Source organism: Sciurus vulgaris (genome assembly GCF_902686455.1).
Source record: "Sciurus vulgaris genome assembly, chromosome: 16".
Lineage (NCBI taxonomy): Eukaryota > Metazoa > Chordata > Mammalia > Rodentia > Sciuridae > Sciurus > Sciurus vulgaris.
Window position 1 is genome coordinate 7,135,236 of NC_136477.1, and position 25,292 is coordinate 7,160,527.

Below are 25,292 nucleotides of genomic sequence, written 5' to 3' on the forward strand. Positions count from 1 at the left end.
TCATAATACCCCGTTGTAATAGTAATATTTTCTTTCTGACCAAAGTTTCTCATCTTTCCCTGGTTTTCGAAGTGTGTCCCTCTCAGCCAGCTGCAGTGCCAGCTGCTTGTTTTCCAGGCTTTGTGGCAGGCTAGGGCAGGAAGCTTGGAGCTTCGAAGCCAGCATGATCAGCACAGCAAGACCCCGTCTTAAACACTCATGTGTCTTAACTGTATTTCAAAAATGCCTTCATCCCTACTCATGAAATTTCTTTAGCAGATGGAGCGTCCATTATGGTGGACTTGAGAAAACACCAAAGTCCTTCTTCCTTGCTTGAAGATGAACAGAGCTGCGTATGGAGGTTAAGTCCTCCTATAGACCAATGGATTCTGAAGGAAGCTTGCAACTCTGCATGTGACATTCTCTCTAATCCTCAGGAGTACTTCCCTTAAGATGGCAGGTGGCATTATTGATTTTTAAAGAAAAAAATTTGGCTAAATAAAAGGAAAACAATAAAATATGAAGACATCTATGAAAACATGAAAATAGAAACATTTTCTTCATCTTCATGAAATGTGAACATAGAAGAAACACACACTTCAAGACAGTCAGTGTCCTGCTGGGAGTGTCCCTGTAGTGCAGTGGCCTTTGTCACAAGGAGAGACAGAAGATGCTGTGACAGAATTTACCTCTCGGTGGGATACTGGTGTCAAGCTCTCTTAATTTGATCTAGATTCCACCACATGCTTTGAAATAGGAACAAATATTCAATTCAAGAGAAGCCTGAATGTTGTATTTCTAAAATTGGAGCTACATGATTGATGTTTCAACTAACATGATTGGGGTTTTAATTTGGTAATGTATACATAGATCCCACCAGCAGATTGAACACTTTGAATCTGTATGGGTTTTATTGAATTACACTTCAAGGAACCTGGAACGAACTTGGGGAATGATTCATGTTGAGAAATGTATAAAACAAAGACACCGGTTACAGTGCTGGCCTCTGGGACCCCAATATTTGTCTCTTGTTTTACTCTCATGGATTATCACAGGTAGCACTATTTATTTCTTGATAGGGAAGGATGTGTCAGGGCAATTGAGGAAAGACAAAGGCAAGAGAACCTTCCGAGTGTGATGAATGCAAATACCTGGGTAGTGATTCTTTTGCTGAAATGACCACTTGGAATGATGGTCTCGTAGAAAAATCGGAAGGAAACTTCAATGTTTTTGTGAGGCATATTTTGAAACATCAGAATAATAGAACTCAATTAAAAAATGAATTCAATAGATACATGACACATGCAAAGCATTAAATATGGGATCTAATTTACCTAGCTGGATTCAAGAATACTGCTTTCAACATCTCAGCTGGATATTGAAGACAGAAGGTGCATCTTCAGGAATTGCAGACAGACCTAATGGTCAGTAGATCCTACTCAGGAAGGTTTGTCTCTGGAAAGAGGCCAGGAGCTGCTTCTTGGCTGGGGCAGGGCTGCTGAGTGAGGTGGTCCCAGGCTGACTTGCAGTCTCTGTGTCCCTGGGGTTCAATATCCAGAGCTCCTCATTAGACCAGCTAGTGTACTGACATTTGGAACCCAAGAGGGCAAGTCCTGAAGAAGGACTCTGCAGAAGTGAGGTTTCAGGGTGGCTGATTCCTGACCCCTGAGGCACGTTTGCTCCACTTTTTCTGCCCAGTTGCTTTGCATGGGTCTTGTTCACTAATTACTACACTTCTGGTAAATTTCAGTGCTCTTTTCAAGTTCTAAACGAAGCTGTCACTTTTTAACTATAGATTTTAGGATGATGGCTTCAATTTTATACATGAAGGTATGTCCTGTATACACGGGCATAAATAATACACTTTAAAATATTATCTGAAGTACTGTGGTAGTTAGCTTTCTGTTGCTGGAACACATACCTGAGAGGTTTATTTTGTCTGATGGCTTCACAGGTGTTGTTTTATGCTGACATGGCCTGTTGCTTTCAGCCAGTGACAATGGGACATCATGGAGAGAGAGCATAGCAGAGGTTCACTCACATCAGCAAGAACATGAAATCAGGGAAAGGGAAGGAATGGAATCTCAATGCCCCCTTCAAGGGCAGTTGCCCTGTCACCAGCTTATTTCCACTGTTTCAATGACCACAGCATCCTCGTCCCTATCATACAACTTGATGGAGTTGTTCCAATGATGAGAAATGGACAGACCAAAGCAGCCAGCACAGTGCTGGACACCTGGGGACCTCATGGTGACATTTGCTGTTGGGAAATTCTGTGTCCTTCCTAGGACAGAAGTGGTCATTTGAGAAAACAGAAATGTAAGAGAAAGAGAAAAGCACTGTAGGATTAGAACTGCAGATTTTAAGGGGGCAGTGGATGTCTTGTGACCAAATAAAGCATAGGCCTCTCTGCAAGTGTTGAAAAGCTACAGGAGAAACCAATTAATTACATAAATTATATTTCTGAGAAGTTTTTAAGTATTTAGCAAACCTGCTCGAGTACTCTGTACCTTTTATGGATTGTTCAGGCATAAGAAAAGGACAGAAAATAATATGGACTGGCTGGGTACCCACCAAATTATTAAATAGACAACTTCATCACCCTCACTTTAAGTATTGTTGTTGAAATCAATAATAGATGCAGACCTGAAGCCTTTTTTTTAAAACCATTTTGCTTCTTGCCTCTCCACAGCAGAACCAAGGCATTATCTTGGTGTACATGATCTCCCCATGACTTTCATGGGCTTTGGTATTATGCTTTCTAAAGTAATTGCATACTTCATGTTAAAACTGCAAATAAACACTATCATCTTGTTCACTTTATTTTATTGTAGATTTCTTTACTTCATATGTATTTTATTTTGAATGTTTTCTTTACTTCATTAATGTTAACTACCAAAGACTGTTACACAATGCTGTGAATGTTTCCACTTTCTATCTGATTGATATTAATGGTGTTTGCCTTTTCCCCATTATAGACTTCATACACAAATAGATACATATGCTATAGGAAACCTTGTTCAGGAAAATCCATCAGGTTGATCTGACATCAGAGAAGTGAAGGAGAGGAGTAAGGGGAAATGTGTAATTGTACCTTCAAAAAATGTACATATATAGGAGAAAGATACATGGAGCTGAGGTAGTACAACCTCAAATTGGTTAAACTGGGAAAGGGTAAGTGATCATAATCATTTTTATAGTCTCTGTGCTGTAGTTTTAATTCAAAATATTCTGTGTTTTCATAAAGAGGAACTGTTAAGACAAAGAAGAAAGCCTGCCGGGTCAGCCTGGCCTGTGCGTCCTTCCACCAGATCCCTCATCACCAGCCCACAGAGAGGACATCACAGTCCTGCAGGGAGGTATGGGAAGAGAGAAAAGGGAAAGCCAACCCACACCTTTCCCCTCTGCCACATAATTGTAATTCTGTTTGAGAGAGGCAGAATTCTTGCTCAAGTACAAAAAGTTTGCTGCCCTTATACAGAGGGAGGAGACTAGCTGAATCGGAATTTCACTGAGGAATTTCATGATGGAGCCAAATAAGCTGTCTCATTGATGGCAGCTGGGAAAGAGCCCTATGGGGACTCAGTTTCCAGCTCCTTCTGCGTGGCTTTTCCTCCCAGCTTCACCAGAATGAAACTGTAGTGGACTAGTGCCTCATCTCCAAAGCCTAGTCTAAGAGACCTGGGGTTACCTGGCTGGTGTCATTGTGGGAAGATGTCTGTCATCTCCCCTGAATGCTGGGTGGACACAGAAGATCTGTCCTCTCAAAGGCAAAGGGACAGAGCAGTGCTGAGCTCTGTGTCACAGACATAATCTCTGAGGGACACTCAGCTATTGTTTGTTTTCTGACTGGTCATGCACAGAGTATTTGTAGTTCCTGTATCCCTCGGCCTCAATTTCCAAAGCTCCTTGTCAGGCCAATGTTACTACTGTTATTTGGATCCTAGGAAATGCAAATCCTCAAGGCCAGTAATCTAGAAGGGAAAGTTAGGATGGCTGAAACCTGCTTTGCCAAGCCAGGGGATTCATTTACCTCTTGGCACCTGTCTATTGGCTTCAATTTCTTTTACCTCGCACACACACATGTCCCCCCTTCTCTCACTCGATTTCAGAGATCAGTTTTAGATAAAAGCAATGGCATATCTGAAGCCTGAAGCTATCTTGAGATGGACCAGCATAGATTCTGTATTATCTAACATTTATAGATATATTTCACTGCATGATAAATATTTCTATAAGAAATGTGTTATTCAATAGTGTTTCATATATATATATATAAAATCTCACAACAATTGAGTCAAAATGGCATTTTTATGTCAGCCTACACTGTCTTGCCCCCATCGACACCAAATGCATAATAGCACAAATATAAAAGTTCCTTTTATAAAGCAAGATACATTTTCATTCATACCACAAAATTAACTGTAAAATAAAGGGTGCTTGGGTTGAAACCAAGGAGTTCAACAGATTTATGTCCATATGCAAGAAATTACCATGTTCAGGCAATAAAGGCTAAAAGTACTAGAAGAACTTAGGTGCTTAAAGGCAAAGTGTTGCTTCAAGGTTAGGGAAGTTCGGGTGAACCGAGATGGCAGACATTGACTGGACTCACGTATGTGGACTTAGAAGAGCTGAACTTAGAAAAGCCACCCAAAAGCAATGGAGCCAAGCCTGTGCTGGCTTCTTGGGTGGATTTATGGTATGCATGGTATTATTAATATTACAAACAGAATTAAAATTAATTGTGAGTGTCAAACTGAATAGTGAATGTAGAGTGTAACTGGGAACCTGAAATAAATTTAAGCATTTGGAGGCATGTAGTATACACATGCAAATACAGACATGTACATGAAGAATAAATTTTCAAAAGATACAAATAAAAATGACTACAATTATAATTACAAAAGAAACATGAGCAATTAAATTTAAGATGGATAAAAAGTTCAATGGAAAAATAACACACACATACGTTTTCATAAGAGAGAATCATGACCCCCATCTATGTAAAGTGACTCTGAACTTAATCAAAAGAGAAATGGAAATAAATTGTTACGTTTCCTACCCATTAGATTGTCAGGATACTATGCTACTTTCTGAGATTTATCCATAACTGATCACTAAAATAGAACCTGAAACCAAAGCAATGAGGTGAAGTTTAGAGATTCCATCATTTGTCAAACACCACAGAACTGTGCAAAACCAAAGACCAACATGAAGTTCCAGCAGAAATGAACTTAGCATAACCTCAGAACCCTAGGATCAGGGGAAAACTGCACCCTACCTGAGAACCCAAAGATGATTAAATGCTTCCTGTTGCTCCCTGTCAGGCAACATGGTCCGATGTACCTCCTCAGGGCCCGCCTGAGGAGAATACGGGGCCAAGAAGGATGATGAGTGTCAGCGGCAAAGGAAACACACCAGAGCCGGGAGGTCTGTCAGCACACAAGGCACAGCAGGAATTAGTTTTCTACCTGCTCAACTTCTCCAAGTTGCCTTTTTCTTAAAAAGTGTGCCAGAACAAAATTTCCCAAAGCAGGAATCACTCACAGTCTCTTCCTCTATGAAACTTGAGGAAATAAATTGTGTTCAGAGAATGAAATCAAGTGTAATTAGTACAGAGCTAGAGAAAAAGTAAAGTCAGTTTTGAAACCAAGTTCTATACGCATGGACATTATTATGTCTCATCATTTAAAAAAAAATTAGCAATGGAAATGTCAGGTGTTCTGGCCCACAAGGTATCCTGTCACTTTGTCTCATTCTAGAAAACCAAATTCAAAGCACTGATATCACTAGAGAGAAACTGTCCTACCCATGAGATTTGTCAAGGCTTCCTTAATGTCCCCATTCCTCAGGCTGTAGAAAAAGGGGTTCAGCATTTGAGGGACCACAGAGTACAACACTGAAGCCACTGCTGTCTGTCTGGATGATGAATCAGTCACTGCAGAGCTAATGTACACTCCTGCACCTGTGCCATAGAACAAGGAGACAACAGACAGGTGAGACCCTAGGTGGAAAAGGCTTTATGCTTTCCTCCTGATGAGGGCATTCTCAAGACAGAGGACACAAATGAATGTAAGAGAAAATGATTCCGGAAAGAAGAATACCAGCAAATACACACATTGCAATAAGTATTATGAGGTTATCAGTGAAGGTGTCAGAACAGGAAAGCTCAATGACCTGAGCAAGTTCACAGAAGAATTGGGGGATCTCCAGCTCTGTGCAGAAGGACAGCCACAGCAATAGCAGAGTGTGGAGGAGGGAGTGCACAATACTAACAAACAAGGAGACCAGAACCAGCAGGACGCAAAGGCAGGGCTTCATGATGACTGTATACCTCAGGGGGTGACAAATGGCCACATAGCAGTCCTAGACCATCATTGCAAGTAGAAAATTTTCCCGATATGCAGAAACTACTACCAAGCCAACCTGTGTAGGTGATGCTTTGATCCTGTCTCAGGATGCTCACCAGCATCTTGGGGATTTTGGTTGTGCTTATGCAGATGTCATTGAAGGAGAGACTGCAGAGAAAGAAGTACATGGGCTTGTGGAGGTGGGAGTCTGAACTGACAGCCTTTATCAGGAGCAGGTTTCCCAGGATGGTGACCAGGTACATGGACAGGAACATGCTGAAGACAAGGGGCTGCAGAGCTGGGTCATCTGTGAATCCCTGGAGAAGGAATTCTGAGACAGCTGTTGGTTTGTGGGTTCCATGTTGCTGGTGAATACTCTAGAAAAGATGGGGTGAAAATTGGATGAAATCAATATTTTCTCAAGAAGTAGCAACGCTGTAACACTGGAACTGGTAGTTATGACAATTCTGGTACTGCTATAGAGCTAGCTGATGATGATGCTCAGCTCTGGGTATGAGGAACTGTGAAATGTATTTTAATAATCAATCTGAATGAATCTAATAACTCTAAACTTTAGAACCCAGTGCTTTTTAAAAAAGAAAAAATAACTCTTCTCCATGCAACTTGCACTAAGAAGAGTATTAAAATGCATTTCTTGCTTACTTTCTCCCTTCATTTCTTTTCTGTAAGCTTCCACTGACTTTGATTCCCTTTCTTGGACACCAAACATTTTTCATACATACCAAGTGAGGAGATTATAACAATGTATAAGAAATTGATTTTCCTTAAGCATTGTTCCATGACTTGTACAGAAAAGAAAGAAGAGTAAACTTAGCATATCCATATTCTAGAGCCATAGTCTCCAACAGTGTATGCTCATAAACATCAGAAGGATCATCAATTACAGATGAGCTAGTTCATGGACCTGTCCACCCCATGGATCCAGGAGCACATGTCATGGACACATCAAGCACACTTAATAATTTGGCAGAGACTCGGTGTGTTTGGCTGCTGTGTTGCTTGTCACGACCTATCTCTGCAGTTGCTCTGAGAGTTCAAAATTGTCATTGCTGAAGGACTCTCGGTTCACCATTGAGTGATGGGTGCTAGCCCTTTTTGACTCACTATACTTTAAGTCGTGCATGCATAGTACAAAATGAATATTTATGTGCATGTGTAGGTTACAAAGATCTTTTAGTTTTTGCATGATTAGAATTTGTCCATATAATTTTTTCCTACTCTAGAAATTTATGCTTTTGTGAACCAGGTTTCTAATTCATGTATCATTTATTTCCTTTTCATTGCTATATATGTGATCCTGTGTCCAGACCAAATGAATACTTGTATCATGGATGCTTCTTTCTTTCCTTCTATTGAACATAATCAAGATTCCCAAAGGTCATTTCAGCACATAAACTATTCCCTGAAATTGGCATTCATTGAGCTACATGTACAAAATAGGGACACTTTATTTGTGAGTACATGAACAAATTGAGACACGTATGGGGGCACTGGCACAATCCACATGGCAGGTGCTGGGATGGGAAGAAGAATGGAGTGGAAACGAAGGTGGCACCTTCTATAAGCTGCACATTTATTTTATTTTATTTTATTTTCATCTGAAAAGATCTGAAAGAGACATAGCAAAACGTCAACATGTCCTATTTCTTGAAGAGGAGTCAGGAGCTCCTGTGTTACGGTTGTTACTGTTGATTACACTAACTGCAGCTCCTGTGGGTCCTTCTGAAAGCAAAACAAAAGGACTAGGAAGCAGCCAGGCGAGTCCTTCTGCATGTCCACCTCCCCCGCAGAGACTCACAACCCCTATTGGAATACGAAGAAACGTAAATTAAGAACCAGCAAAGGGCATAAGAGAGGGACTGAGAGTTACAGGCTAGATTCTGTCCCCATTGAAACACATACAATAAAACTTAACTCTCACTGCCTCAGAACGGGACTGCCTTTGGAGCTGGTTCTGTGAAGAGGTTAGTAAGTTTGAATAAACTCACTCGAGTGAGTTACTCCAATATGACTGGGGACCGTATAAAAGATGAGTTTGGGGCACTGACACACACAGAGGGAGGACCATGTCATGACACTGGGAAAAGACACCAGCTACAAGGTGAGCAGCGACCTCCAGAGGAACAACCCTGACGGCACCCTGACCATTCAAACTCCAGCCTCCTGATGATGGGAAACCGATGTTTTCTTTTTGGTCCCAGGGATTGAATTCAGAAGCTGAACCACTGAGCCACATCCCCAGCAGTTTTTATATTTTCTTTAGAGACAGGGTCACACTAAGTTGCTTAGGGCCTCACTAAGATGCTGAGGTTGGCTTGAACTTGTGATCCTCCATTCTCAGCCTCTCAAGCTGCTGGGATAACAGGCTATATATGCCACACAGCACATGTTAAAAATTAATTACTGTTATTAATTCACCCAGTGTGTGGTGTTTAATTATAGCATCCCCAGCAAGCTACTACCCTGATCAAAACTCACCTAGCTCAACAGAATATCAAACTATTTTAAAGGAGCCTTCATGATTGAGAAGCACTAGATTTCTATTTAGAAGAAAAATTTTTGCTGAAGCTCTATAGGGACAGTCTAGCATTATGTAATGTCCAGCATTACAAAAGATGATTGAAAGTTGTCAAAAATGTGAAGAGAATGTGTCAGAAGGTGGAGTCAGGCAGCAGAGTCCAGGGACCTGCTTCTCCTCATCCTCTGCCTGCACTTCCCTCACTGCTTTCCTGGGAGGAAACTGGAGCAGGGCCCCTGCCCTGTGTCCAAAGCCTTAACCAAGGGACTTTGAGCTCCCTGGCTCCTTCCCTGGGAATCACCCAGGACCTCACCTGGATGTGAAGATAGAACCGTGTCTCAGGGTGGAAGACACACTCTGAGTCTGTGGGCTCCAGCTCAGGAAGGACCCTCTCTGGTTGAAGGCACAGCTGCTGCTTCCTGGTTTTCTAGGCCTCTGAGTGAGGTTCTCACTAGCTGACACCTCCAGTCTCTGTGTCCCTTGGGGCTCAATACCCACAGCTCCTCATTATACCAGAAATGTTACATCCTTCTGATCCCACGAGTGTATGTCCTTAAAGACCAAATCTGTAGAACAGAGGAAATCAGGGTGACTGGTCTCCAGACCCGGGAGGCCAGGTTTACCTCACCCAGTTCTCTGCATTCTTTCTGCTCAACTTCATTTTACGTACCTAGTATAAACACATTGAGCTTCAAAATAAACACCCATCTTCCATTTTATGTGTTTATAACCATTTTATCATATCAGGGAACATACCTGAATTTTACATGTGAAAACTTAGCTTACCTGTATACAAACATACATAATAGAACAGTAAATTTATCTAACACATTATAAAAATACAAACAATCAAGGATAGCTCCTCCTAAGTGTATTAACATTTCTCAGACCTTAATGTTGATTTTAATTTTTAGTCTCTCTTCTGTATCATAACTACAAGTGAATGCCAACATTCTTCCCACTGCTTCTATTTCCTTCCACCCTTTCCTCCCGTGCCCTCACCTGAACTGACTTATTCAGTTCCATGAAAATTAAGCAGTCACTTGGGTACATTTTGTGCCAAGTGCTGAGAAAATAATTTACCAACGTGGCTCTTTTCTTTCAGAACTCTTCTACACCTTCACACAAACAGAAATATTATAATAAACTCACTAGGTTACTCTGGGCCTTACAGAGGATCTTTCCCTTAGATGTTGGGTGGCATATGACTTAGAATGAAATAAACAATCACCACCAAAAAAACACAACTAACTGAATGTAAGAAGAAGATAAAAGCATAAGATCCAGAAATGATGCTTCAGATTTCATCAATCAATATCTTGGTGCTCAGGAGACAGAGACATAGAAGGTAATGTAGCACCAGGTGTCTCACAGGAATGTCCCTGTGGAACATGGATCTCCCTCCTCTGAGAGGCACAGCAGGGAGTCCTTTGGGGTAATTCCCAGGCTCACACATGCTGAATTGAATCTTGCACTGGCTTTGTCAATGGAAAATGATGATTTTACTCTTTGAAGACTCACAGTGTCTTCAACTCTATGGCAGGGGCTTTCATAAAACTCATGAAGTTGTTGAAATGGTGAGAAATGGATGGACCAGAATCCATTGGCACAAGGCTCAAAGTTTGGACCCACTCAGTGACATTTCTTATTGATTTATTATTTTGTCATGAAAAAATGCACCTGGAGTTTTTTCAGACAAGGAAAGAAGTTCTTTGTGGTCAAACTGAGAAAAGAAAACAGTAAGAGAGACCACCACTAGCATTTTAACTGCAGATTTCCTGGGCAGTGAATTTCAAGTGCTCACCCTCCTCATGGGAAACTTGGTCATGTAGATAGGAAAGGAAAGAAATCTCAGTGACATCACTGTTCATCTATCATGGACACTGCAACTAACATGAGTTAGCTGTTAAACAAACGAATATGAATCAGTACAAGAATTGAGAACCTAAATCATGTGACCTAAAGGGTATTCTGTGAGAAACATTTAAACATCTATTCCAACCCACATGTGATGTCTGTTTATTATGTGATGGGCTGACAGATATGACTCCATGAGAATGTTATAGGCCAGACGGTAAGGAAATGACTAAACAGATTCCATTTTGCTCTAAGACTCCATGTCATGTAGGAAAAAAGCTTCTCCCATGGAAACACCCCACCTCTGTACCCATCCTCAGTTACTTAGTGTGACGTGTTTAGCAATACAAAGTGACAATTCTTATGTAATAAAAATTGCTCTCTTTTGATCTCTATTGCTCCTAACCAATGTACCATGTAAAAGGTAATTGTGTGGATGTTAGTAACCATTCTTTAGTTTCTACCTAGGTGACACACTCCTCCTCTCTTGGTGATCTCATGATGTTAGTTTTAATTTTGAATCATATCAACAGATGCTTATGATTGATGTGATTTTTGGCATAATAACCCCTACAACCCTATGTCGGTGCTGTTCTCCCAATAGCCATGTTTTTGGGCATTGTGTGAGACAGTCAGCCATCCAGCTTAATAAAGGCTCTCACATCATAGTCCTGACTCCAGTCACTATGATTTCAGCAAATAATACACATACTCCTAAAGTCATGCTTGTTGTATGACCTTGTTTCTTCTCATTCCCTCACTGTATCGGGACACTAATGTGAAAACTATAAACACCCTGTGGTTTTTATAGTTTTTGGTATTATTCTTCTTAAATAATTGCTTTTTCCATTTTAAAAAAGAGCTGAATATAAACAGGATTATACCGTGCATGCTGTTTCATTGGAACTTTCTATGTAACATAGATTTAATTCATGTTTAGCTTCATTTCTATTTAGCTATATTTAATTACCACAGGGATGAGCTGTATTATTACACCACAATTCATTTCTCTGTTTTTATTTGAAAAAATATGATGGTGTTATCCTTCCTCCATTTGTGTACAAAGGAATCTGTGGTGATGTGAACTCCAGGCACTGGGAAACATTCCCTGATCCTTCCTCTGAGAAGGGACGGAGGGGAAGGGGGGTGTGAGGGCTCCTTCTGCACCTGTGCTGCTTGTGCAGGAAGCAGGACTTGAACCTGTTACCACACAACGTGGACGCTTGTAATTCTGGAACAGGGTTAATGGTGCTATTTGGAAAAATATTATTATTATATTTTGGTACTGAGGATTGAACCTGGGGTGCTAACCACAGAGTCACAAGTTTAGAATTTGATAACTCTAAACTTTAGAAACTTGTGCTTTACAAAAAAAGGAAAAACAACAACAACAAAGAAAAAAAAATACACCAAATCTCTGTCTCATGTGATTTGCACTAAGCAGAGTGTTATAATGCATCCCTGGCTTACTGTCTCTCTCCATTGCTAAACACAACTCCCTTTCGTGGACAGTTTCTTCCACATACTCAGTGATGAGGTTACAACAATTCCTTTATAATTGTTCCATACCTTGTACACAAACATAGCATATACATATTCTAGAGCTTCGCTGTAACACTGTATGCTCATCATCATGAGAAGGATCATCAAACTGTAGATGAGGTAGTTAATTGACCTGTCAGCCCCATGGACCCAGAAGGACTTGTCATGGACACAATATGCACAGTTGGAGTTTGGCAGAGACGGATTTGTCTGACTGCTGGGTTGGCTGTCATGACCAATCTCTGGGAATGCCTCTGGATAGCTCAGAACTGTCATGTATAAACAACCTCTCATGTTTCATCCTTTCCTTTTATTACTGAAATAATTTCTTACTGAACAAATCCCCTGGATTTCCTTAACTCTCAATGTATGTTCCCTTCTATGCATTAGGTTAATGGTAGCTGGTGATAAGCCCTCAGCCAGGTAGTCATGAGCATGCAGTAGTAAGTATTGATTTTAAACCTGAAGTGTAGTAAGACTGTCCCTGGAAACCCAAGCAATCTACCTTAGAAGTTAATTCTGCAAGAAACTCAGTAACTCTTAATGAGGCATTCTTTATCTCATTCTAAGGAAATTTCTTCCCTCAGTGTGGTAAGTAGCATATCATTAAATCAAATACTGAGCAAAAGGAAAAAAAAAAAACAAGTGGCAAAAATTGCATGGATTCCTTCAAAAACACATGGGAAAGTAGGAATTTTTTTACCTTCACAAAAGAAAAACAGGGTTTGATTATCCAATTTCCCAACAGGGATGTCCCTTAAGAGAACAGATTTCCCTCTTATGGGAATGATGAAGCTGTGATGTCAATGGCAATTGTTTGGTACAATATGAGACTAGCAGCTGGTATGGTGGCACTTGCCTCTGATTGTAGCAACTTGGGAGACTGAGGCAGAAGGATAGCAATTTCAAGGCCAGCTTGGGCAACTCAGTGAGAACCTGTCTCAAAATAAAACATTGATGGTAGGGTTTGTAGCTTGGTGACAGAAAACTTGTCTAACAGATGTCATGCCCTGGATTCAATCTCCAGTATATCTATGTAGCTATCTATCTATCTTTCTATCTATCTATCTATCTATCTATGTATATGCATAATGCACATATATGTGTATATACATGCATATATATGCAAGTGTATATGTATGTATGTGTTTGTGTTTATGTATATATATGTAGATAAACAGACATATATACATATACATACACAAATCCTCAAACATCTGAATTTATTTCAGTGCCCTGCATTAGCATTATGAAGGCAAACCATGTTCAACTGGACGAGAAGCCTGGGTATTTTATCTGATCGAGCCGTCTGGTTGATGTTTTCATTAGCTACAGTGTAGTATGACTTTCATAGTCTACATTTTCCAACCATCATTTTGCATACACTAAATATGTACAATTGCTGTTTGCACAGATAGTACAAGGAAGCATTCATTGAACAGTTTGAATGAAGAGAAATGAATGGAGCCAAGCAACCCACAAAGTGCTGGGCAGGTGAGGTTCACACTGACCCTTCCCATTGTGTGTGTGTGTGTGTGTGTGTGTGTGTGTGTGTGTGTGTGACTTACAGGAAAAAGATCCCACAATACTCTTCATTCCATACAAGGACATGGGTTGGGGCACTTGGATGTAGAAGAAAGAAAGAGAGCATTTCTAGCTCAACAAATTCAGATTTCAGAGAATAGTTTGTGTGCTGAAATGACCTTTAAGAATCTTGATTATGTGTAAAAGTAAGAAAGGAAAGAAGCATCCATGATACAAGTATTCATTTGCCCTGGTCACAGATTGACATATAGAGCAATGAAAAGAAAATAATAATATAAATCAAACACTTGGTTCACAAAACCATGAATTGCTAAAATAGGAAAAAATTATTTACGCTAATTCTATAACATGCAAAAATTAAAATTTTCATAACCTATAAAAGTACATAAGTATTCACCATATTTAAAATATGATGAATTATTTAAGGTATAATGAATCAAGAATGGATTGCACTCATTACTCAGCATTCAATGCACATTTCACACTTGCTTTTTGTATTTTTATTGCAGCAAATCAGTAAATGATAGAGGTTGAACTGAATTCCCTTGCTTTATGTACTTGCTGTCACTTAATTTGCTTCTTTCCCCATGGAAACAATCACATAATCTTTATAGACATTATTTCTAAGAATTTTCATTAAGTCTGGAATTATTCTTCCAGAAGATAGCAGTTGCTTCATGTCGCATTTTTAAAACTCTATGTAAACGGAATCCTATTGTACACTGCATTTACAAGTGTCATTCTTAAGTACTTTATTCATTTTTCTTGTTTTTATTGGTGCATTGTAATTACATTTACCATTAGGATTCATTGTACCGTATTTGTACAAGCTGAGGCACTTCATTTTATTGATTAGTATAGATATACGCAGTTTCTCCTCTATCTTAAATTCCACTGTTAGAAAGTGATTAGTTCCCCGGAACTGTCCAGAGAGAGCAGGTGCCCAGTATTATGAAAGATGATTGAAAATTGTCAAAAATTTGAAGAGAATGTGTTAGGACGTGGAGTCGGGCAGCAGAGTCATGTGGACCTGCTTCTTCTCATCCTCTGCCTGCACTTCCCTCACTGTTTCCCTGGGAGGAAACTGGAGCAGAGCCCCTGCCCTGTGTCCAAAGCCTTAACCAAGGGACTTTGAGCTCCCTTGCTGGCTTCCCTGGGAATCACCCAGGACCTCACCTGGATGTGAAGATAGAACCGTGTCTCAGGGTGGAAGACACACTCTGAGTCTGTGGGCTCCAGCTCAGGAAGGACCCTCTCTGGTTGAAGGCACAGCTGCTGCTTCCTGGTTTCCTAGGCCTCTGAGTGAGGTTCTCACTTGCTGACACCTCCAGTCTCTGTGTCCCTTGGGGCTCAATACCCACACCTTCTCATTATACCAGAAATGTTTCTGTCTTTCCCATCCCAGGAGTGCATGTCCATCAAGACCAAATCTCTAGAAGAGAGGAAATCAGGATGGCTACTCTCCTGACACATGAGGCCAGCCCTACATCACCTAGGACACTCCAATGATTCTGCTCACCTGCATTTATGCACCTAGTACATAAAACACATTGAACTTACAAATAAAAACCTACCTTCCACTTTATGTGTTTCCACCCACTTTATCATATCAGGAAACAGGATTAATTAAATTATATTTTAATGATATTTATTTGTTCTAATTAGTTATATATCACAGTAGAATGTATTTTGACACATCATTCATAAATGGAATATGACTTCTCCTTCTTCTGGTTGTATATGGTATATAGTTATACTGGCTGTGTAATCACATATGTGAATAGGGTAATAATGTTCTATTAATTCTACTATCCTCTTATCTCCATATCCCCATCTCTCCCTTCACCTCCCTCTGTCTAATCCATGGTATCTCTATTCTTCCCTAGCCACCAACTCCTTATTGTGAATTAGTATCTGCATATCAAAGAAAATATTTAATCTTTCGTTATTTGGGTTTGACTTATTTTGCTTATCATAATATTCTCCAACTCCATCCATTTACCTGCAAATACCATCATTTCACTTTTCTTTAAGGCTGCGCATTATTCTGTTGTGTATATATACCACATTTTTTTTATCCATCCATCTGTTGAAGGGCATCTATGTTGGTTTCATTGCTGAACTATTGTGAATTGTGCTGCTACAAACATTGATGTGGCTCTGTTACTGTAGTGTGCTGATTTTAAGTCCTTTGGGTATAAACGGAGGAGTGGAATAACTGGGTCAAATGGTGATTCCATTCCAAGTTTTCTGAGGAATCTCCATCCTGTTTTCCATAGTGGTTGTACCAATTTGCAACCCACAAGAAATGTAGGAGTGAACTATTTTCCCCACATCCTCACTAACATTTATTGTTGCTTGTATTCTTGTTCATTACCATCTTGAATGGAGTGAGATGAAATCTCAGTGTAGTTTTGATTTGAATTTCTCTGATTGCTAGAGGTTGAACATTTTTCATATATTGTTGATTAATTCTCTTCTTCAGTGAAGTGTCTTTTCATATCCTTAGCCCATTTGTTGTGTGGGTTATTGTGTGTGTGTGTGTGTGTGTGTGTGTGTGTGTGTGTGTGTCTTAAGTTTTTTGAGTTCTCTATATATCCTGGAGATCAATGCTCTGAGGTATAAGTAAACATTTTCTTCTGCTCTGTAGGCTCCCTCTTCATGTTATTGATTGTTTCTTTGGCTGAGAAAAAGTTTTTTGGTTTGAATTCTTCTCCTTTATTGATTCTTGATTTTACTTTTTCTGCTTTAAGGGCCTTGTTAAGGAAGGCAGTTCCTATGGTGATGTGGTGAAGATTTGGTCCTACTTTTTCTTCTAGGGGACTTGGGGTGTCTGGCCTAATTCCTAGGTCCTTGACCCACGTGGAATTGACTTTTGTTCATGGTGAGAGATAGGGGTTTTATTTCATTTTGCTACATATGGATTTCCAGTTTTCCCAGCACCATTTGTTGAACAGGCTATCATTTCTCCAATATAAGTTTTTGGTGCCTTTTTCTAGTAATACCTAACTGTATTTTTGTGTGTTTTTCTCTGTGTCTTCTATTCTGTACCAGTAGTCTATGCGCCTGTTTTGATGCCAATACCATGCTGTTTTTATTACTCTAGGTCTGTAGTATAGTTGGAAGTCTGGGGTTATGATGACCCATGCTTCACTTTTTTTGCTAAGGAATGCTTTGGCTATTCTGAGTCTCTCATTTTTCCAAATGAATTTCATGATTGGTTTTTCTATTTCTATAAATATTGTCATTGGGATTTTAATATTGATTACATTAAATCTGTATAACACTTTTGGTAGAATGACCATTTCGACAATGTTAATTCTTCCTATCTAAGAGCATGGGAGATCTTTCCATCTTCTAAGATCTTCTTCAATTTCTTTCTTTAGTGTTCTGTAGTATTCTTTACAGAGTTCTTTCACTTCTTTTGTAAGATTGATTCCCAAGTATTTCATTTTTTTGAGGCTATTGTGAATGGGGTAATTTACCTAATTTCTCTTGCAGTGGATTCATCATTTATGTATAGAAATGCATTTGATTTATGGATATTGATTTTTCATCCTGCTGTTTTGCTGAATTCATTTATTAGTTCTAGAATTTTTCTGGTGGAATTCTTGGTTATTCCAAATATTGAATCATATCATTAGCAAATAGTGATAGTTTGAGCTGTTTTTTTCCTAATACTATCCCTTTAATTCTTTCTTCTGTGTAATTGCCAGGGCTAGTGTTTCAAGGATGATGTTAAATAAAGGTGTTGAAAGAGCGCATTCTTGTCTTGTTCCAGTTCTTAGAGGGAATGCTTTCTCTTTTTCTCCACTTATAATGATGTTGACCTTGGGTTGAGCAAATATCACTTTTAAAATGTTGAGGTATGTTCCTACTATCCGTAGTTTTTCTACCGTTTTGTGCATGAAGTGGTGCTGTATTTTGTCCAGTGTTTCTCTGCATCTATTGAGATGATCATATGATTCTTGTCTTAAGTCTACTGATATGATAAATCGTGTTTATTGATTTTCTATGTTGACTAACCTTGCATTCCCAGGGTGAACCCCACTTGATCATTTTGCTCTGTTGTTTTAATATTTTTTTAATATAGAAATTTTATTTCTAGTAGAGGAGAAAGTGTGTGTACTGCTTGTGTCTCTGAGCATGTCCTGAAGCTGGTTCTCAAGTACGTGATTTCCTTCTAGTACAGTGGCAGTATGAATAGTTTTTGACAAACCTGGGCTTAAATTTTGGTTCTGCCTATTTGTTACTATGAGCCCCTGAAAAGTATCTGACTACTTTAAATACACTGATGGGCTCATGAGATGTTTGTAAGTCTTTTCTTTTACACATCTTATGTGTTTCTTTTGATGAACATTAACATTTATTTCTGTTAGTTGTCTAGTCATATGTATATTCAGATTTTTTGCCAGTGGTCCAAAAGTGGTTCAAATTTATGTAATCATCACTGTAAGGCATTATTGTAACCTAATGAAATACAAAAAATTAAAAAGGAAGGAATATGGAAGCATAAGTGTCTGAGCAAACAACTCTATGTAGTTAGATGTGCAGATACTTTGCTTAATGCTGCCTGTCCTATTAGGTGGCTTTGCGTATCTCTTAAAATGATGGGTCATATAACTTCTCTGACTTCTAAAGGGTATTTTGAGAAAAACTTTTAAATACATATTCAAACACACATTGTATGGTGTTCATTATGGATCATCCAACATAACAAAATTATAGAAAACAAAAATGAGGGGCCACGTACCCCTTTCAACATTATCAAATTCCCAACTTCGCAGTTCTGACTTTAGTTACTATCATTGCAACAAATGATACTCATGCACCTGAAGTCAAGTTTGTTGTATAATCTCCTTTCTTTCCATACAGCAGCTTAAACAGGACACTAATGAGATAAGTATGATTACCCTGTGATTTTTATTGTATTGGGGCTTATTCTTCTCCAAACAATTGCTTCTTCTAATTTAAAAAGTTGTATCTAATAAAGAGAATTATACTGTGCATACCATTTTATTGGAACTTTCTATGTAATATAGATTTAGCTCATGTTAAGCTTCATTTCTATTTAAATAATTTTAATTACCACAGTGGCGCATAGTATTATTATAGCATAATTCATTTCTTTGTTTTTATTTGAATAATATGATGGTGTTATCCTTCCCCTATTTGTATGCAAATGAATACATGGTGATGTGAAGTCCGGCATTAGGAAACATCCCCTGATCCAGCCCCCAAGAAGGGAAGGAGGAGAGTAGGGGGGTTTGAGGGTTCCTTCTGCACCTGTGCTGATTGTGGAAGAAGCAGGACTTGAAGCTGTAACCACACAATGTGCACATTTGTATTTCTGGAATAGGGTGAATGGTACTATTTGGAAAATTATTATTATGATTTTGGTACTGAGGATTGAACTCAGGGGTGTTTAACCAGGGAGCCACATTCCAAGCCCTTTTTTGTATTCTTATTTAGAGACTGAGCATCCCTGATTTGCTCAAGGCCTCGCTAGGTTGTTGAGGCTGGATTTGAACATGCATACCTCCTGCCTCAACCTCCCAAGCCATTAGTATTATTCACATGCACCACCATGCCCAGCTGGAAAATTATTAGCACACTCTTCCTGCTGTTCTCACACCTTAAAATATTTTGTAGTTTTAGAAAGGAGGACAATATGTGTGGAATGTCATCTCCTGGGTCTACACTTCCTCCCCAGGATCCTCAGTGAGCTACCAGAGATGACACCAAGCTCATCGGGATGAAGATGTGGGGGAGATAACAGAAAGTGATGTGAATCTGAGCGATGTGTCTCCCTTCCACCTCCATAAGGTGCAATGCAATGATGGGCGGTGTTGTCACACATATCCTGTTTGCAAGGAGACGATTTGTGCTCAAGAGGAAAATGGTGGCTGCCGCCATGCAGAGAGAACAGAAGGCCAGCTGCAGGACAGCTGCACTGAGAGGGTTTTCAAAGCTCCCCAAGAACACATCTCAGTGATGACGGATAGGCAGGAGTAGCCCCAGGGACTTGGGGTCCACCATCTTCTACATGAGTTCTCCTGAGAGCTTCCACAGGATGGGATGGTGGGGAACTCCAGACTCATGTCCAAAGCAGTGTCTAGGAGACTGGAGTTACTGGACAGGCATCATTGGGAAAAGAAGATGATCACCTCCCCTAGGTGTTGGATGAACACAGAAGACCATCCTCTTAAGGGCAGATGGATCAAGGGGACACTGAGCTCTGTGACAAAGTCAGCCTCTGAAGGACCCTCAGATATTGTTTCCTGACTGGCCACAGAATGTGTGCAGTTCCTGTGTCCCTGGGGGCTCAGGCTCCAACACCTTCATTAGCAAACATTAAACTTGCTCTTTGACCCTAAGGCAGTTGTAAGTCCTTAGGGACCAAGCCTCTAGAGAGACCAGTCGGGAGGCCCAGGCCCTTACTCTGCAGAGCCAAGTTGCACATCCTGTGTCCCCATCCCTGCTTCCCCACACTTCACCTTTCTCGAACACATGCATGAGCCACCCTTCTCTACCTGGGATCCAGCCTTCCTTTAACTAAAACATTGGCAGTTCTGGATTCTGATTCTAGCTTCATATTTGAATCATAGGTTTGTTCTTGCTGTGGGTAAATGAAATATTTTTTAATATAACTAATACATTGCCAAAATGGATTTAGAACAGTTTTACTCTGAAAGTCACTGAATGTTGCATGAATCTTGATCTTTATTCTATGCACTTAGCTCATAGATTCTCATTTGTAATTTACAATCAATTACGACTGATCAATAGAGACATATACATCAATCCCTTTTAAGAGTTTCATGATTGCTGTTTCAAATATCACCAAAGTTCCAGGGTACATTATTTACCATATGATGATATCATGGGTTCAAATTATGATTAATTATTAACAATACTTTTAGAGATTGCCTCACTAGCAAACAGTGCTGTGCTGGTTTATTGATCCTCCCAGGAGTCACAGTGAGAGTTCAACCACAATGAGTACGTGGAGACAGTGTCTGTGTTAGTGGCTGGTTACAGATATTTTATCACTAGTGAATTGAGTATTTTTGTGTTCATCAATATAGTTCACTCAGTCTTAACTCTTTCTGCATGAACTTTTTTTCTTAAATTCATCACAATTTTGCATATTATTTCATACCCATGAATCAAGGTAGCATTGTGGTATTGTCCTATACTGGTTAACCTCCATTAATTTGAAGCATGTGAATAATTAAGAAAATATGAAAAGGCATGGATGATTGCAGAATATTACAAATAATCAAAAAAAGTGTGATCCTATCAACAGGGTACCTTTGGGATTAAAAAACTTCATTCCTACAAGGAATGTACTTTAACTGACTTGTGAGGTACCATCTCTGAGATAGATGACATTAGTGCAATCATAGACAAGACAGTTCTAGGATTTAGAAAAGGTCAGAAACATGAACCCATAAGTGAGCTGCTTCTTTATTTCCAAATTGGCATTATAGTAAATGGATAGTTTGATTAAAAATGTGCAAAGTACTAAAAATGATTCTGATTCCATTCTCACATCACAGTCAAAAACAAATCTCAGGTGGAATCAGACTAGACTGGGAAAGGCAAGGTTTTAACAGTCCTACTGAGGCAAAGTTGAGGTTTCAGTGTCAAAAACTATTAAGGACTGTAATGATATGGAGTCATTAAAAAATATGAAAAGTCAAACATTTGAGAGCATCTTTTAAATACCACAAAACCCATGAAAAAAGCAGAAACATGAATGAAGAATTAACTTACAATCTGTACAAAAAGATTGATATTATGATTATATAAAGAGCTACTAGATGTTAGGAAATATGAAATATTTTGAACACACATATTTCCGTCGGGAGAAAATAAATGATCAATATTATGTGAAATGACTCTGAAGTTTGTAAGAGAGTTGTAAAGTAAGTAAGTGATGCTTCACAGCCTTAGATGCTCAGGTAAGTGAAACATATGGGGATGATGTGGAATAGCAGGAACATGCCACTGGGAGGGACATGGAGGAGTCACTTAGAAAATAACTCTCTGGAGCTCCCCAAATGTAGGAAGTTAGCCTGCTATAGCTAGTGATTGTGTATTCAGCATCAAGTTGAGGAACAATACCTGAATTTGTTGCTACCACCTGGTGTCTTGAAAGGCAGTAAACCTAAGAGGAGGACACCTGTGGACATATAGGAGGAGGACATAGACAAGTCCTACTCTGTTCTATATGTTTCCTCTCTTAGAAGTCTTTGTGAGAAAAGGTAACACTCTTTGTAGTTAGATCACATTAGAATTAGACTGCACTTATTGCAGTAGGACTGAAAGACAACTTCACTGATAAGTATCAACCCTCTCCAAATCAACTCAAAAGACTGATATTATCTAATTATGTGAAGTTTATAGGCAGTGAATCCGAGTGTGGTGGACACTGATTTTATATCAGAAGAATGTGAATTTCAAAGAAATGGTTTTTGTATTTACATCTGAGGCTTTGCAAGTAAATCAGTAAGACTACTATAAAAATGAAATTCTCATGGCTTCAACCAAACAATTAGATGGAAACTATTAGCTAATGTCACCATAGATTTGATTAAATATTTTTCTGGCCCTTTCATCCATCACCAATTTTTCTAAGTGTGAACAGGAACAAAATTTCCTAAAACCTGTATCCCTCCTATAGGTTCTACTTCTGTGAATATCCAGGAAGGAACTTCTGTTTAAGCAATGGAAATCATGGGTCCAAACAAAAGAGCCACACAAAAAGCAAAATCGGGTTTCCAGTCACCTTGAAATGTACCTTGTCATTACATTGTGTCACGATTTTAGATGAAACTTGGGCCAGAGTATCAGGAATTCACGGTTCCCTAGGAATCTTGTCACTTCAGCTTACACTAGAAAACTAAATACAAAGCAAATGACTAATCATAAAAGAGAAGTTAGCCTACCAATAAGCATCCTCACAGATTTATTCATGTCCTGTTCCTCAGGCTGTAGATGAAGGGGTTCAGCATTGGAGGGACCACAGTGTACATCACTGAGGCCACTACAGTCTTCCCTGCAGATTCAGTCACTGCAGAGCTAATGTACACCCCAAAAACTGTCCCACAGAACAAGGAGAAAACAGACAGGTGAGACCCACAGGTGGAAAAGGCTTTCTGCTTCCCTTCTGATGATGGAATTCTCAAGATAGAGACACAACATGAATATAAGAGAAAATTATTCCAGAGAGAGTAAGACCAGCAAATATGCAAGTTTCAACATATATCAAGATGTTATCAATGTGTGTATCAGAGCAGGCCAGTTTGATGATTGAGGTAGTTCACAGAAGAAGGTGGGGATCTCCAGCACTGTGCAGAAGGACAGCCTCAGTATCATCAGAGTGTCAAACAGGGCATCAACAGTGCTTATGGACAGAGATGTCAGGACCAGAAGGACACAGAGGCAGAGGTTCATGATGGTTGTATAACTCAGGGGGTGACAAATGGCCACATAGTGGTCATAGGCCATAACAGCAAGGAGAAACTTTTCCAAGACAGCAAAAATTATGACAAAGCAGACCTGGGAGAGGCAGCCTGTGTAAGTGATGCTCTGGACCTGTGTTTGGATATTTAGCAGCATCTTTGGTATGTTGCTTGTACTGAAGCAGATGTCATTCAAGGAGAGACTGCAGAGGAAGAAGTACATGGGGGTGTGGAGGTGGGGGTCAGAGCTGACAGCCAGGATGATGAGCAGGTTTCCCAGGATGGTGATCAGGTACATGGACAGGAACAGGCTGAAGATGAGAGGCTGCAGTGGTGGATCCTCTGTCAGTCCCAGAAGGAGGAATTCTGTTTGTTTTCTTATTTCCATGTATTAAAGATTCTGATGGAAATGTTGGGGATGAAAAGATAATAAAATGTTTGGATATTGCAGCCTCGTTTCCATTAATGATAGAAATGAAGAGAAACTCTGGGTAATGGACCAGCAAGGAGTCTATGCTTCAGCAAGCCCTCCAAATGACCCTTATGTATGCTGAGTGTTGAGAACCTGTTCGTTATACACCAAACCTTTTCTGTGGCTTGTAGTAGAATCCAGTGAATGTTCAGACTTTTTTCTGTTAGTTCCTTCCTCAGTTCTTCTTCACTTACACCAATTTTGCCTCTACTCTCTTTATATAAAATATTTTTCATGTGCTATGTTTCATTTGCTATTTTGAGTGCTTAGATAGAAACAAGCTCAAAGAAATGTATTCAGTCAGGATCATCCTCTGCCTTTAAATATGTCATGAATGCAGTTTTGAAATTTTTGTCTAATACAATGGTTCCTTAACCTTAGATTGCTTCAGAATCACCAGGAAGCCTTTTCAAATTGCAGATGTGTTAGTTCCTATGATCACTCCCATTTATTCATGAGGACACCTAGGTAAGGTGAAGTTATGTCATGGATGTGAGGTCTGCAGTGAGCGCTTTGTCCAGACTGGATTTGACCTCCTATTTTCTGAGTGCTGAGTTCACTCTGGACCTAGGTATCTGAATATCTCTGGATAGTACATAACTAGCACTGTTAAATGATCACTCAGATCTCATAATACCCCTTTGTAATCTATTCACTTTATATAATTGTAGTTTTTTTTACTTCATATGTATTTTATTTTGTCTTCTTCACTTCATTAATGTTAACTACCAAAGACTGTTACACAATGCTGTGAATGTATCCATTTTCTATCTGATTGATATTAATGGTGCTTGCCATTTCCCCTTTATAGACTTCATCCACAAATAGATACATATACTATAGGAAACCTTGTACAGGAAAATCCATCAGATTGATCCGACATCAGAGAAGTGAATGAGAGGAGGGAGGGGAAATGTGTAATCGTACCTTCAAAAAATATACATACACAGCATAAAGATACATGAAGCTGAGGTAGTAGAACGTCAAATTGGTTAAACTGTGAAAGGGTAAGTTATCATAATCATTTTTATAGTCTCTGTGCTGTAGTTTTAATTCAAAATATTCTGTGTTTTCATAAAAAGGAACTGTTAAGACAAGGAAGGAAGCCCCCTGTGTCAACCTGCCCTGTGCGTCCTTCCCCCAGGTCCTTCATCGCCAGCACACAGAGAGGACATCACAGTCCTGCAGGGAGGTATGGGAGGAGAGAAAATGGTAGGCAACCCACACTTGTCCCCTCTGCCACCACAATTGTAATTCTGTTTGAGAGAGGCAGAATTCTTGCTCACAACTAAAAGTTTGCTGCTCTTATACAGAGGGAGGAGAGTAGCTGAATCAGAGTTTCACTGAGGAATTTTGTGATGGAGCCAAATAAGCTGTCTCATTGATGGCAGCTGGGAAAGGGCCCTATGGGGACTCAGGTTCCAGCACCTTCTGCGTGGCTTTTCCTCACAGCTTCACCAGGATGAAACTGTAGTGGACTCGTGCCTCATCTCCAAAGCCTAGTCTAAGAGACCTTGGGTTTCCTGCCTGGTGTCATT

The 25,292-nt window shown here is 39.6% G+C and overlaps 1 pseudogene across 1 annotated transcript; it reads right to left on the reverse strand.

Moving 5' to 3' along the window:
* Positions 1–23,670, reverse strand: LOC306647078 (olfactory receptor 7G1-like; annotated as a pseudogene). The gene is made up of 4 exons: positions 22,783–23,670; positions 6,446–6,706; positions 5,261–5,340; positions 1–187 (listed from the first exon to the last, which is right to left on the reverse strand). The product of its transcript is annotated as an olfactory receptor 7G1-like (transcript).
* Between the last annotated feature and the right edge of the window lie 1,622 nt (positions 23,671–25,292).